The sequence below is a fragment of the Neolamprologus multifasciatus genome, chromosome 7 (genome assembly GCF_963576455.1).
Source record: "Neolamprologus multifasciatus chromosome 7, fNeoMul1.2, whole genome shotgun sequence".
NCBI classification, from domain to species: Eukaryota; Metazoa; Chordata; class Actinopteri; order Cichliformes; family Cichlidae; genus Neolamprologus; species Neolamprologus multifasciatus.
The window spans coordinates 23,801,103-23,814,263 of NC_140445.1; positions in this window are offsets into that span (position 1 = coordinate 23,801,103).

The window sequence follows — 13,161 nt, forward strand, 5'->3', positions numbered from 1 at the left end:
GAACTCTCTAAAAGAACACTTTTGTGTGCACATCTTTGATTTTACCATATATCTCAGTGTTGCACAAAGCAGACATCAAACTTTTTGGTCAAACTGACCAACCTTTCAGTTTAGGATAGCCACTGGTGGTGAAACCTGGGTCTCACTGGCTATGATCCAGAGATCAGCAGCCTCCAGCAGAATAGTCCTGAGTGTCCAAACCCAAAGGCGGTGCATTAGGTCAAAAGCACAAACAGGAGCACTTTTATCACCTAAAAAAACATTAACAGGGTTGTGCACCAAGAATTCATTCCCCAAAACTGTCAGCAAGGATCTCTACTGTCATGCCCCTGAAGTGTCTTAGGGCACAAACAACACACATGCACAAACAGGTGCATGTGTGTTGGCGCACTCTCACAGCTCATTTGAACATCATACGTTTTTTTAGTCACACAAACACATTATTCAATAACATGTGGCTACTTGCCAGATATGGCTCTCTGCAACTCTGAATCATTCCCAAAATGAAATTCAAGCTAAAAGCACTAACTGCGCAAAATTCTTGTTACCCTGGCAAAAACTCCAATCCGAACCACTCAGCAGCATTAGAAAATGTTAAAGAGTGCATAGATTTTGAACTTTTAACGGTAATTAAATTTATTTGACAGCTTTTCCTATTGATAAAGACCCCCATCCTTCACTGCTATCCATCCATCCATACATACATACATCCATAAAGTCCAAGGACATTCTCTGTGAACTTGGAAAACTTTATATTCTAAATGTATAATTAGGGGACAGTTCTGTAACATTACACGTATATAATTTCCCTTTACTGGTCTGGTCCACTTCACATCAAAGTGGGCTGTATGTGACCCACAGTGTAAAGTTCAGTAGCATCCTACAACCACTGTTGGATGTAGGATGCCACAGTTGTTGTAACAAGTCATCTTGTTAAATTTCTTCCGACCTAAATATTCCACTATTAAATGCAAGTGGTATTATCACAAAGTGGAAGTGTTTAGGAACCACAGCAAATCAGCTATAAAGTAGCAAACCACATAAAGTTTCATAGCAGAGTAACTGAATGCTGAGGTGTATAGTTCATACTAACTGTCAACTCTCTGCTGATTTAGTTACTGCAGAGCTCCAAACCTTCGCTGACATTAACATCAGCACAAAACCTGTGAACCGGGAGCTTCCTGGCATGTATTTTTTTTTTCATGGATCAGCAGCTCCTGTTGGTGTAATGTGTAGGTAGCTTAGCACTTTTTGTCTATATAGTATGGCAAGAGGGTGGTAGGTGAAGTGATCCAGTGATGCACAAGGTACCGGGTCGGAAGTTCAAGTAGTTTTTGCTTTCTGTTGACTTTTTGTTTGCATTTTGTGTGGCACCATTGCATCAATGAATATACACATTTGTAAATTAAAAAAAAAAGAAAAAAGAAAGAAAGAGGTAACTGTACACTTGAAGTATTTTAATTCTGGCTAAACATTGTAATTTAATCCTTAATGCCTTTCTACTCTAAAGCTTTTCACGTTTATGCTGTTACTTGATGTACCTTAAAAAAGTGTGTGCGTGTGTGTCAGTGCATGCGAGTCTGCTGTGTGTGCACTTCTAAAAGAATCTCGAGACTGATTGGAGGAGAGATAGAGATACATCTGATTGTCATTATTTTTGCTTAACTGACAATTTCCAGAGAGTATTCCAGTCCTTGCTCTCCAAACCTACTCCATCCCTGCTGTCATTCCAGTGCATGGGCCTCTAATTGATTCTCTCTTCCATGCTGCCTTCCATATCAGGCTGACTGTCAGAAGATGGGAAGCACTGAGAGGTACACTGCTGTTTCAGCAGATCCGATGGATAGCACAAACTGTATGGACTTCTGCCTTGCAGACATGCAGAAGAGGAGAGCATCTTTGTCAGTGTGCTGTTTCCTAAACTGCTCAGTTCTGTCTAACCTGCAGAATGGCTTATTGGATTTAGTATTTCAGTCTACGTTGTCTTGTGTTCATTCTGTCCTGTTCTGCTGACACATGTTGTTAGAAACGAAACATTTGGTAATATTATTTTAATTGCTAGAAATGAAGTGAGGAAACTTTGCCGAACTTATTATTAACAAGGAAATAAAAGCAAACATTGTTTTAATTTTGATGGAATCTTAGTTGTAAAAAAAGTGTGCTTCCTTTTGTTTTATTTATTAATGTTTTCACTGGACATGTGAATAGGATCACCACATTATGTGAAGTGTGCGGCAGTGATGCTCTTGAACTGATCCTGCTGCACTGATACCTCATTCATAATCCATGAGTGCAAATATAGTAGTGCAATAAGACTATAGTTATGCAATATCTTTAGTCAAGTGAGCACTGTAGATTGCCATAAAATATACAATATTTTTTTAAATGCTTTTATCTATCTATCTATCTATCTATCTATCTATCTATCTATCTATCTATCTATCTATCTATCTATCTATCTATCTATCTATCTATCTATCTATCTATCTATCTATCTATCTATCATGTACTCTAGAAAGGCAGTTTTGTTTTGTTTGCTTGTTTTTCATCATGGACTGCTACATTCATAAACTTTTTATTATTATTTTATTATGTCGAGACAGCTGATTTAAGTCCATTAAAAATATTTCAGTATTGAAAAAAACACCATAAAACTGACATTGCACATTATTTCACTTCCAGCTAGTATAACACTGGAGTTACAAGGATTTGGGAGTTAAATGAATGTCTCTGACAGTTAATTTTCTTTTTAAAAGGCACACTCCATTATTTAATGTAGTTTGTTAAATGGTACTGAAATAAATGAGGGAATGAGCAGTAATACTGTGAATAAACAGAAATGCTACAGTGATTAATGAGCTGGGAGATGCTGCAGAACAGAAACAGAAAGACAGCTTGGTGCCTCTTTCTTCATTCTGAAGTTATTGTGGACAGGATAATCTCCTCTTTGTCCCGTGCTCTCAGAAGTTGGGTGCTCTGAAGACTTTACAAAAGTCCGTGAATATATATATGGCAGCACTACAGCAAAGTTTCTGCAGTGAGCCAAATGTATTATCATCCAGCCTGTGAAGCACATCTCTATAAGCATCTTCAGAAGGCTTTACTGTACAGCCCCAGTAGCAGTACATAAATTAATAGGAGAGCACAGTGTTCGCTTTAGAAAATTATGCAGAGAAGGCGTCATGGGCTGTCTCTTGCGCCACTGCAGCAACATTACTGTGATTAATGCTGCGTTTCACCCATCCCAGAGAAGAAAAGTCCTAAAACTGCCTCTTGTCCTTCTGCTAATGCACCAGCCAGTTTGACCTAATTGTAGCTCATATCAAGCTTGAAAGTTGTTCACTCAGAGAGTTATTAAGTATCCCATTTCCCTGTCATGAAATCGCAATTGCATCAGAGCATTTAATGTTTAATACTTCTATAAATTTACCAGCATGTGTCCTGCAGTTGGAAGCTGAATTGTCGATGCACTTTCACTGTCTCCGGCTGTGACGTACAGCCGGGGCGCTCTCCAGTTCACCCATTTCTTTGTCTGGCACAGAATGAGGGTGCGGTACGTCTACTGTGTAGTGCAGGGTGATGTTGGGTGTTCTCGGTCTTGAGTCCTAATAAGGAAAGTCACCAAGTTGCTAAAGTTGAGGAGAAAACACTTTCCAAAGAATTTCCCAATGAAAGGTTTCACTCAGTCATACCACTTTTAATCCACTATCAGTCCTTTCTAGTGCAATGTAGAAATCAAAAATATATTTTAAAACCTGTTTAAAATAAGAATATTTCTTTCATTTTTTTGAAATACAGTTAACAGTCTGTGCTTTTTCCACTCTTCAATCAGACATGACAAACTAAATATGAGTACATTTGTAAACCTCAAGGTGGCACCCCAGCCACTGCCTTACTTCCCACTGAGAGCATCTCATAAACAGCCATGTCGTCATCAGCCAACACACACTGCATCATTGATATTAACCAGAGCTTTTGGGGTGTATATATATTTATGTCATGACCAAATCTATTCTTCTTTCTGATTTTGAAAGACATATTATCCTCAAGCATAAGCTAGATGAGTTATTATTTAATACATTATAGCATCCCTTGCTTTGTAATGAGAGTCAGTAATCCAGTTAAGTGGCAAGGACGTTATTTTTGGAAACTTCCTTTTCTACATCCGAGTTCACCTCATCACCGCGCTCCCAGCCAAACACATGGTCGGTCCCAATCTGTGCCCAAATGCAGTCCAGCTGCCTGTTGTCTCCTGCACTGTTGTAAGAGGTTAATGAAAGAGTCCAGGTCCCCTGATGAAAAGACCTGTGCCGAAGCCTTTTCAAGTTAGCTTTTGTAAAACCTTAGGCAGGCCTGCAAGCCAGATATGTTTCTCTGTTTAATGAGGAATGCGTATGAGAAGGAAGTCAAAACTATCCCCTTAAACACAAAGTTCAGTAACAGCAAGTGTTTGATTGATGTGCGGATGCAGGATGAATAAAGAACGGCGACTCTTTTTAGACCTGTAGCTTAGCAAATCATTAAATCGTGCCCTTGTAGCTGTTCAACAGCCTATTTTAATCGTAAGGATTTCATATTTGCTTCATTAAATTTTTTTTTTCCCCTGACAGTTTTTAAGACCGTTTCTCCGATCCAATGCAGAAGGTGACAGATCAATACACTGACTCCAAGAAATTTCACACTTTTTTCCTGAAAACCCAAGCTGGTGTCTCATCTCAATATTCAGTAGGGTCAGACTGCCAAGAAACAAGAACACACAATGTGCCATCTGGTAAATCGTAGTCCTCTCATCAACCCTGTCCAATCTGGAGTCTCCTTCTCTCTCAAAAGAAGAAAAACAAAAAAAGACATCAATACACTAGCTTGACCAGACCAGAGGGTAGGAACATTTTTATATAGAAAATTAACAGCATTAAAAAAAAAATCAAATTCATTTGGGTTTTTTTGTCAATCTCTGTGAATAAACAAAGAGAGGACTCTATTAAATACACGCTCACGCTTAATAAACAACTGATATTTAAGGCAAAAAAAGCTCCTCAACATGAGACCAGTACTCATCCAAGATAAATGGTGTTTGTTGATGTGTGAAAAGGGGTCATCACAGCCATGCTTGGCTTCACTTCAATGCTCAGATATACAAATATTGTTTGTGTTTGTGTATGCGTGCTTATGTCTATCTGTTTGCATTTACCCCCCATCCTGGCATCCTCTATTCTTACTTTGGGGTTAGAGGACCTGTAATTGATTGCCAAGGCCCAGGAACAATGTTTTTTCTTGAGCCAGTCCCTGATGACTGAGCAGGAGGGCTGGACAAATGAGAGGAGGGGGCCTCTTCAGTTCACCACGATCCACAGACTGGAAAAGTGGGAGTATGGTGCATGCAGCTGATTTACATTTAGAGCTCTTAATTGCCTTCTTCTGAGTCCTTTTACTGGAGTTTCATACCTGTTTATGTTGCCAGCCCCTTATGTTCCTCTAGGATTTGAAATTCATGTACTGTCTCAATCGTCAATCTTACTGACAGCTCGAAAGAGCGCTCCAGCTGCCATAGAGACCAAAGGCTTAATAGTTTGCCTATAACACTAAACACTGCTTCAATTAGAATAAGTGGCATTCCTATAAAGCTGGATCTATGACTAAAATGACTAACTTGTATTTTATATTGATATATTATTTAATTTGAATATACAGTATCTTCAGTTTTCAGTGAAGAAAGAATTTCCTAAAGTAGAGAAAACACAGACATGTATGCATATATGTAACATTCCTGGTTCCAAGCTTTTGCAGCTGTGCCACCATCTAAATTGTTAGCTGTCTCCTCAATTTTTTGTGCTTTTGAGGTTCCCATATTAACCTTAAAACACTGATCTCAATATGCTGTGTCATGACAGGTCTAGTATATAGAGCTTATAATAAAAGCCGCAGTACTGTGCTTTCCACGGTCGTCTCCAACATGAAAGAACAGCAGCTCATCTAGTGTCCCCATCCTAATCACCAGAGTGCAAAAAGCTGAAATGCTGTATTAAAATACTCTCTTTGCAGAAAAGTTCCTCAGAAGGTTGCAGATGTAATACCGCGTATGCATATCAAGAGCTGATATGCGGTAGCTTCACAAAACCATAAATCCTGCAGTGTCAAAAGACATTATTTGAAGTACATTTGCTTAAACAGATAGAACAGCATATTTAAAAATGCTCCCAACAAATTGGACCCAGAGGCCGTTTGGTCATCAAGGCGAAGTAAGCCAAGGAAATGCTGTTGAATGCAAATGCCAAGTTGATAATTAAATTTGTTGGGGAATTGTATATATATAAATTTTTTAAAAAGATCTATACGAATTAAGTTTTGGTTATGTAATGGAATTACTATCACTAGAGTCATACAGAAATGCCTGAGTAACTTGAAAATTCATGGGGAACCAGTAGGTAGTTGCCCCTAAGCTAAATGTGGTTAGACCTTGCATTAAAAGTGTAGCCACTGATTTTACATCAAAGTCTGTTTACAAGTCTTAAGGAGGAGTATTAATTTATGGGTCAACAGTTTGAAGTGAGGTCTGATTGCTACTGATGTAATATGATCCAGTCACGGGCTGCTGATGGGCTAACTATATGATGGTCACAGTAAAGTTTTGAGGTTTTGGTAAGAATAATGTGTGTGACAAAAGTGCTTTATTCTGCTTCAGTGTTATTCTGGTCATTTATAACAAATTTCATTACAATTGAACACAATAAGCCTTACATACACTCATTACCTACATTCTTAAGTTAAACCTGTTCATCTTCATGTTAATACAGATATCTAAACAGTCAGTCACATTGCTGGAACTACGTGCATTTAGGCATGTAGACACGGTCATGATAACCTGCTGAAGTTCAAGCTGAGCACCGCAATAGGGAAGAAAGGTCATTTAAGTGACTTTGAATGAGGCATGGTTGTTGAGAGAGTGCTCTGAAAAAGAGAAAATATCCAGTGAGCGGCAGTTCTCTGGGCAAAAATGCCTTTTTTTGATGTTAGATGTCAGATGAGACTGGCCAGACTGCTTCAGGCTGTTTGGATGGCAACAGTAACTCAAATAACTACTCATTACAACCAAAGTATGCAGAAGATGATCTCTGATTGGACAACATATTAAACCTTTCTCAAGCCCTTGAAGCAGGTGGGCTTCAGCGCTAAAAGGCCACAACAGGTGCCGCTCCTGCTACCTAAGAACATGAACTTTGGCTACAAGTTGCAAAGACTTACCAAAACTTATCTGATCTCGATTTCTGGTGCAACATATGAATCACAGGGTGTTAGGGTTCCTGGGTCCAGTGTTTTCAGTTGGATTTTGTCACTGTATAGTTTTCCATCCCTGTTTCTCATCTTATTGTGTTAGTCATCTGTCTGTGTGCATTATGTTCAGTTCTACTACTTATCTGTCACTAGTTAGATTACGTTCAGCTGTGTACTCACCTGTTTCTTGTTATTGTCATTATCCTGTGTATTTAAGCCGACCAGGTCGCATCATTGTCTATTCTGCATGTGTTTCCAGTTCCGGTCAGTCCAGTTGTTCATGTTCAGTTCTGTTAATAAACACTGTGCTCATCTTCAACCAGCCTGCAAGTCCTGCGTTTGGGTCCTCTCTTCCCTTCCTCCACATCCACATGGTAACTGTGACACAGGGTCAGAATTCTGTGTTAACAACATGAAACCATGGATCATTCCTGCCTTGTATCAAAGGTTCAGGCTTGTGATGGTGGTGTAAGGGTGTGGGTGATATTTTCTTGGGTCTCTTACTACCAGCTGATAATCATCATAGCCTACCTGAGTGTTGTTGCTGACCATGTTCATCCTTTTATGGCCACAGTGTATCGACCCTCTGATGGCTGCTTCCAGCAGAATAATGTCACAAAGCTCACTGGTTTCCTGAACGTGACAATGATTTCACTGTACTCAAATCCAGTGAAATATGAAATTTGCATCACCAACGTTGTGATCCTATCATGTTTCTTGCCATGTGTTGGCAGTACTGAGTGCTGCACCACCAAGCTGCCTGAACTACACCCATAAATACACCCAGTGTCCATCAAACACTCCTCACAGCAACTAATTAATGCTGTGTCATAAGCTTTGGCTATTTTATAATAGATCATTTCTGCTTTGTGTATTAAGTGCTACAGATCTATCAACAGGCCATCATTTATTGTTTGTTCTTCCTTAAACCTCCCTCTTATTTTTAATGAAAACAGTTCAGGCAGAATAAAAAACTTTCCTCCCAAGTTTGGGTCAAACGTAATGGCTTACAACACGACTGATGTCTCTAAAAGCAGGTAGCTAACAGCGTGAAGGGCTCGGCGACTTTGGAGGTGGTGTACACGTTGAATGACACACAGTAGATGAAGGGAAAATGTGAGTGAACAGCATTTCCCCCAGGACTTAACATCAAAGCCTCACCAACAGGAAACACAGTTAATCTCCCTCTTCTTCCTCCCCAGTGGGGTACTGGGAGCACAATGAAGAAAAATATGGGCCAAGTGCAAGGCCTATAGAAAGATAAACACATATGTGCACAAACAAATGTGCATGTATGTGCTTTAGTGGCATTCAAACACGCGGCATAGTCATAAATAAGTCCATTGTATTTACAGTGACTACAAGCAAGCCTTTCATATTGCTGCTGGTTTTTTTCTTCCTTTTTGAAAGATCTACTTCAAAATGTTTGTCTCAGTCCTATGAGATTGTAGATCTCGAGTGGAGTGTTTACTGGCACAGCAAAAGAGGAAGAATAAATTTTACCTTTCCACATATCAGAGCTGTATCCAGCCATGACACAGTGCTCCACACTATACGCTGAGAGGAAATAGAGTTAAGGACCAAGCCCAGCTTAATGGCCTACGCTCCCTGAAATGAAGCTATAATTAAAGTTAAGTGAGCAGATGCTGAAAGAAAAAGCATTTTTTTTTGCCATAATAAATGTGGTTTTGAATTTAACACCTCGGGTAGAGGAACCTTATCTAAATGACCCTCCAGCTCCCACCACTTCTACAGTATGCTATAATGGTGTAAAGTGCGGTGACAACACCCTCCTCCACTTGTACTCGGCTCTCTCCTCCCCTCCCAGCCCGCTGGCTAAGGTTGAAACCCTTCTGTTTCAGAGGGGATTAGGTTACTGCACTTAAGTGTAGCAACAATGTTGATGAAATTGAGACCAGCAGTGTTTGTGTTGTACCTACAAGGTACCTAACCCCAAGAGCAGGAAAAGGTGTGGGAGACAAAAGCAAAGTTTAAAACTGCTTTATTTTGTTGTTGTTGCTCATTTTACTCCAGACTGTCAAGAAATGAAAGTTAATGACAGGCAAACTTGCAAGCAAGGATAAATTTGCATTTATTTATTTTCATCTACAGTTTCAGAATATGTGATTTTTCAAGAAGATGTTGCTCTATTTGCAATTGAAAATTGGCTGTGGCTGTTTTCTCAGTAAGACAGAAAACAGAAAATGTTTTTTCAAAAAGAAAGTAAGTAATTTTATGCATTTTGTCTTTGATAAATATCATACGTCAGAAATAGAAATAGATTCAATTCTCCTATCAGTTAATATTGAGTCTAAATTAGTCAAAATTTCTTTCTTTCTTTCTTTCTTTCTTTCTTTCTTTCCTTCCATCTCCATTGTCCTTCTAAAGGCTGATTAAAGGGGTGAATGGTTCTGTTTGATATCAGCCTCTTTTTAATTGAGGTTCAACCAGAGGGTAAGGACACCCTTTAGGGACTTAAAGATGAAGAACCCCCCTACTATTGCCAGTGTAACCCGGAGCAGAAACCGAACAGGGGTCCTGGAAGATCATCCGCCCCCTGCCCAGGAGGACCCCCACCAGCTCACAACTCCCCTGTTTCTCAGCCTGAAGTGAAGCCTGACTGAAAGCCCCAGCTATTCTGCCACAGCCTGTCTCAGCAGGGGAGTGGAGGAAAGCTCTCTGGGCTTCAATCTGGTGCAGTGGAGCAACAAAACTGGAATTAAGGCCTTCTTTTGTTTTCTCATCAGCACCTCCCTCAAACGTCTGGTTTCTGCTCCTAGGGCAGTGGGATCAATAACATTGTTGTCTGTATTAGCTTTTTATTTTAATTGATGTGCTTTTTACTTGTTCTTCTTTGAACATTACCCCAGCTACTAAGTGTACTGTTTACTGGGCATTAAAGGTACTAAAGCAGATGTTTAGAATGATATATTATAAGGTGCGAAAGTAAATGCCAGCCTAATATACAATATATATATACAATATATTTTATATTAATGGCTAATAGTTTTACATGAATGGACTGGCATAAAGGGCTTATAAGATATTAAATAAATGAGCCCTTGTTTCTTCGGAAGCAACTGTTTATTTACAAATTAAAGTCCTTACCTTTCAGGACTTCAAGTGCTTTTCGAGCAGCATGATTTAATGCACCATAACTCTGAGTGTTTATAATGAGTCAGACAATATATATTCATTTTACATTTTTCCCCCTCTCGGTTTGCATATTGCTCCCCTCTGGCGACAACCTAATAATGAGACAAGCAGGTCATTCCTTGAAAAAGGATGCTTATATGTACTACAGCTACTCATGAAAAAAACGCACGTTTTTTGCCCTTTATTGTTCAGTGGACACACACACATACACACACATACGACGTGCAGAAATACACTTCAACTATTCCACTTTTCTTTTAGCTTGTTCGTGGCTTGAGAAGGGCCTGCCAGCTGGTCTGCGATTGATCTGACCCCGCACTCACAGCTTGCTTGTAAGCCTACGCTGCAGCAGCGCGGCGCACTAATAGCTTGTACTTTATGCAACAAGGATGTAAATCCCAGCTCTCCACATCCAGCTCCTTCTCCCCGTTCCTCCCTTTGTGTTTACACGTCCCCCTTTCCTCTGCAGCTGTGCAGATCTGATGGCTGATGCATTAATGGGACCTGTGTTGACTAATGGGGCAGGATTGGAGTTTGACACGCTGACCCCACCCATCAGTGCTGGTTGCCACCAAGACCCCCACAGGACGTTCTCTGGAAAATGTCTCCACTGCTTATTGGAATTTCTTTGATGAGCCCGAGTTTCAGGTTACAGTAGTGCTCTCCACAGGACTGGAGAAGACTCATGTCATGTTTGTCTAAGTATCATAAGAGTGTGGATGACAGATTGGAAAGTTTATTGTGGCAACATTTTCTTTGTCACTGAGATCTTTCTTCTGCAGGATTTCCTTCTCAGTTCACTTATGCAGTCAGGAAGTAATACGTCGGCAGAGCAATTTCTCTAAGATGTTTAGATGAAGTACTTTGGCCGTTCATTGCCCTGGAACGAGACTGTTTTTCATGCGAGATCATAAGAGTGGAATGTGAAAGGGTGTAATGGATTCCTGTGTGAGCTTTCATTACATGTCATACACTGTGTTTACAGTAGCTTTTTCAGTCTGACTGCATTACCGCAACCCGCCGCTGCTCCCTACCCCCCTCGAGCGTTCATAAATCATTGTTAACAGACAGACCTGACATCCTGCTCATACATCACCACGCAAGCCTTTACTCCTCAGTAATTCAAACACTGGATGTACAAACACCCCTCGCCGTGTCATGTCAGCTCATAACGCAGACGAAACTCACACCCTAACAAAGAACAACGGGCCTCACTCTCAGACGGGCGAGATGAAAGCATCTTAGAGAAAGTGGAGAGCTCTTACACCTCGGAACATTATGCCAACCTTTTTTCTCTCATCTAACAGGAATTTGAATTTTTGTATGTAATCCTGGCAAACTGAGACAGCTAAATGAGACTGATTCAGACTATTGGGAAACTATTAATTCGATGCTGGTGAACGTGCAAAGGCAGCTGGAAAGTAAATATCGTTAAAAATGTTTGCTTTTTAAAACATAATTACCGTAGTTCATAATGAATATTGCAACTACATGCACTCATGTGACTATTTGGGATCAGAAAACACGCCGTAGAGTCTTTAAAAGTCCTAAACCTGAGATTACTGAAAATATTACAGTTTTATGAAGTTTTAGGTTATATGGAAGAAATGAAAGATAAACTTTAAGTGTGGAAATGGCTTTTTCCCCTCCTTCTCAATTGCATCCAAACATTGCTTGGCAGCCATCTGGCAATCAGAGAGCTGCTCCTGCTTTGCCAAGACTCCAGTTGTTGTCCAACTGTCACTCCACATAAAGCAAAGGACCTTTAATGCCGCTTACTCCGACTGCAATTTAAAAAAAAAGTGTGATATGTGATCTAATGACATATACATATTTATAACCAAAATTACAGCAAAACTAGTGCATTAGAAACACCATTATGACCGGGTCAGTTGAATATGTGCAGCAACTGTTTTATTGAGGGTAATCTGACACCGTTTTTAAGCATTTCCTTTGGTCTGGTTGGGCATTGTTCGTGATACGGCCATCACAATGAAACAGACAGAGAAGTCTCCTCCCTGATCACTTACTAGCTCCTTTTAAACCATCAATACCTTTTAAAGCACCACTTAGGACGAGGAACATATGTCTCCCTGCTGTCTCCCAGAGCGGCTGTAACAAGCTGGAGACCAGCACGAGCCGTATAATGGCTTTAAGACATGCAAGAGTCTGATTCACATCCAAAAAGGGAAACTTGACAAACCACACGTGCAATGTAAATAACACAAAATGTACAAATGAGGGTGTTGCCGGTGGCTGCAATTACACCTCCTGTCTGCAGTGGCCAAGGGGAGATTGCTTTAAAAAATGCTATTTGGATAGAGGTGATAGAGTTGAAGTGAAAGCCTCGTGGCACAAAATTCTATTTTTGTGCTCCTGTATCGCAAGGAATCACAAATGACTAATTCATTAATAACAAGACTACAGTTTCACAAGATATTTCCCTGATTTTCCTACCTGCGCATTAACCTCAGCAGGATTTTAGAATAAAATATTTCTTTCCCCGTCGCTTCTCATCACTAAAATGCACCCCAGCAGATCATTGATGGACTGCTGGGGTGCATTGGGGTAGGTAAAATCAGGAGTCAAGCATTGTTTCATTACTTTTAAATAACGGAGTTGGGAAACTGAAATAGAAGCATTACAATGTGTAAAGCCTGAATCCATCAGTTGTTGATGGGCACCTGTTACTGTTATTATTATTTTTAATACTGCTGTTATTATTAACGCCGT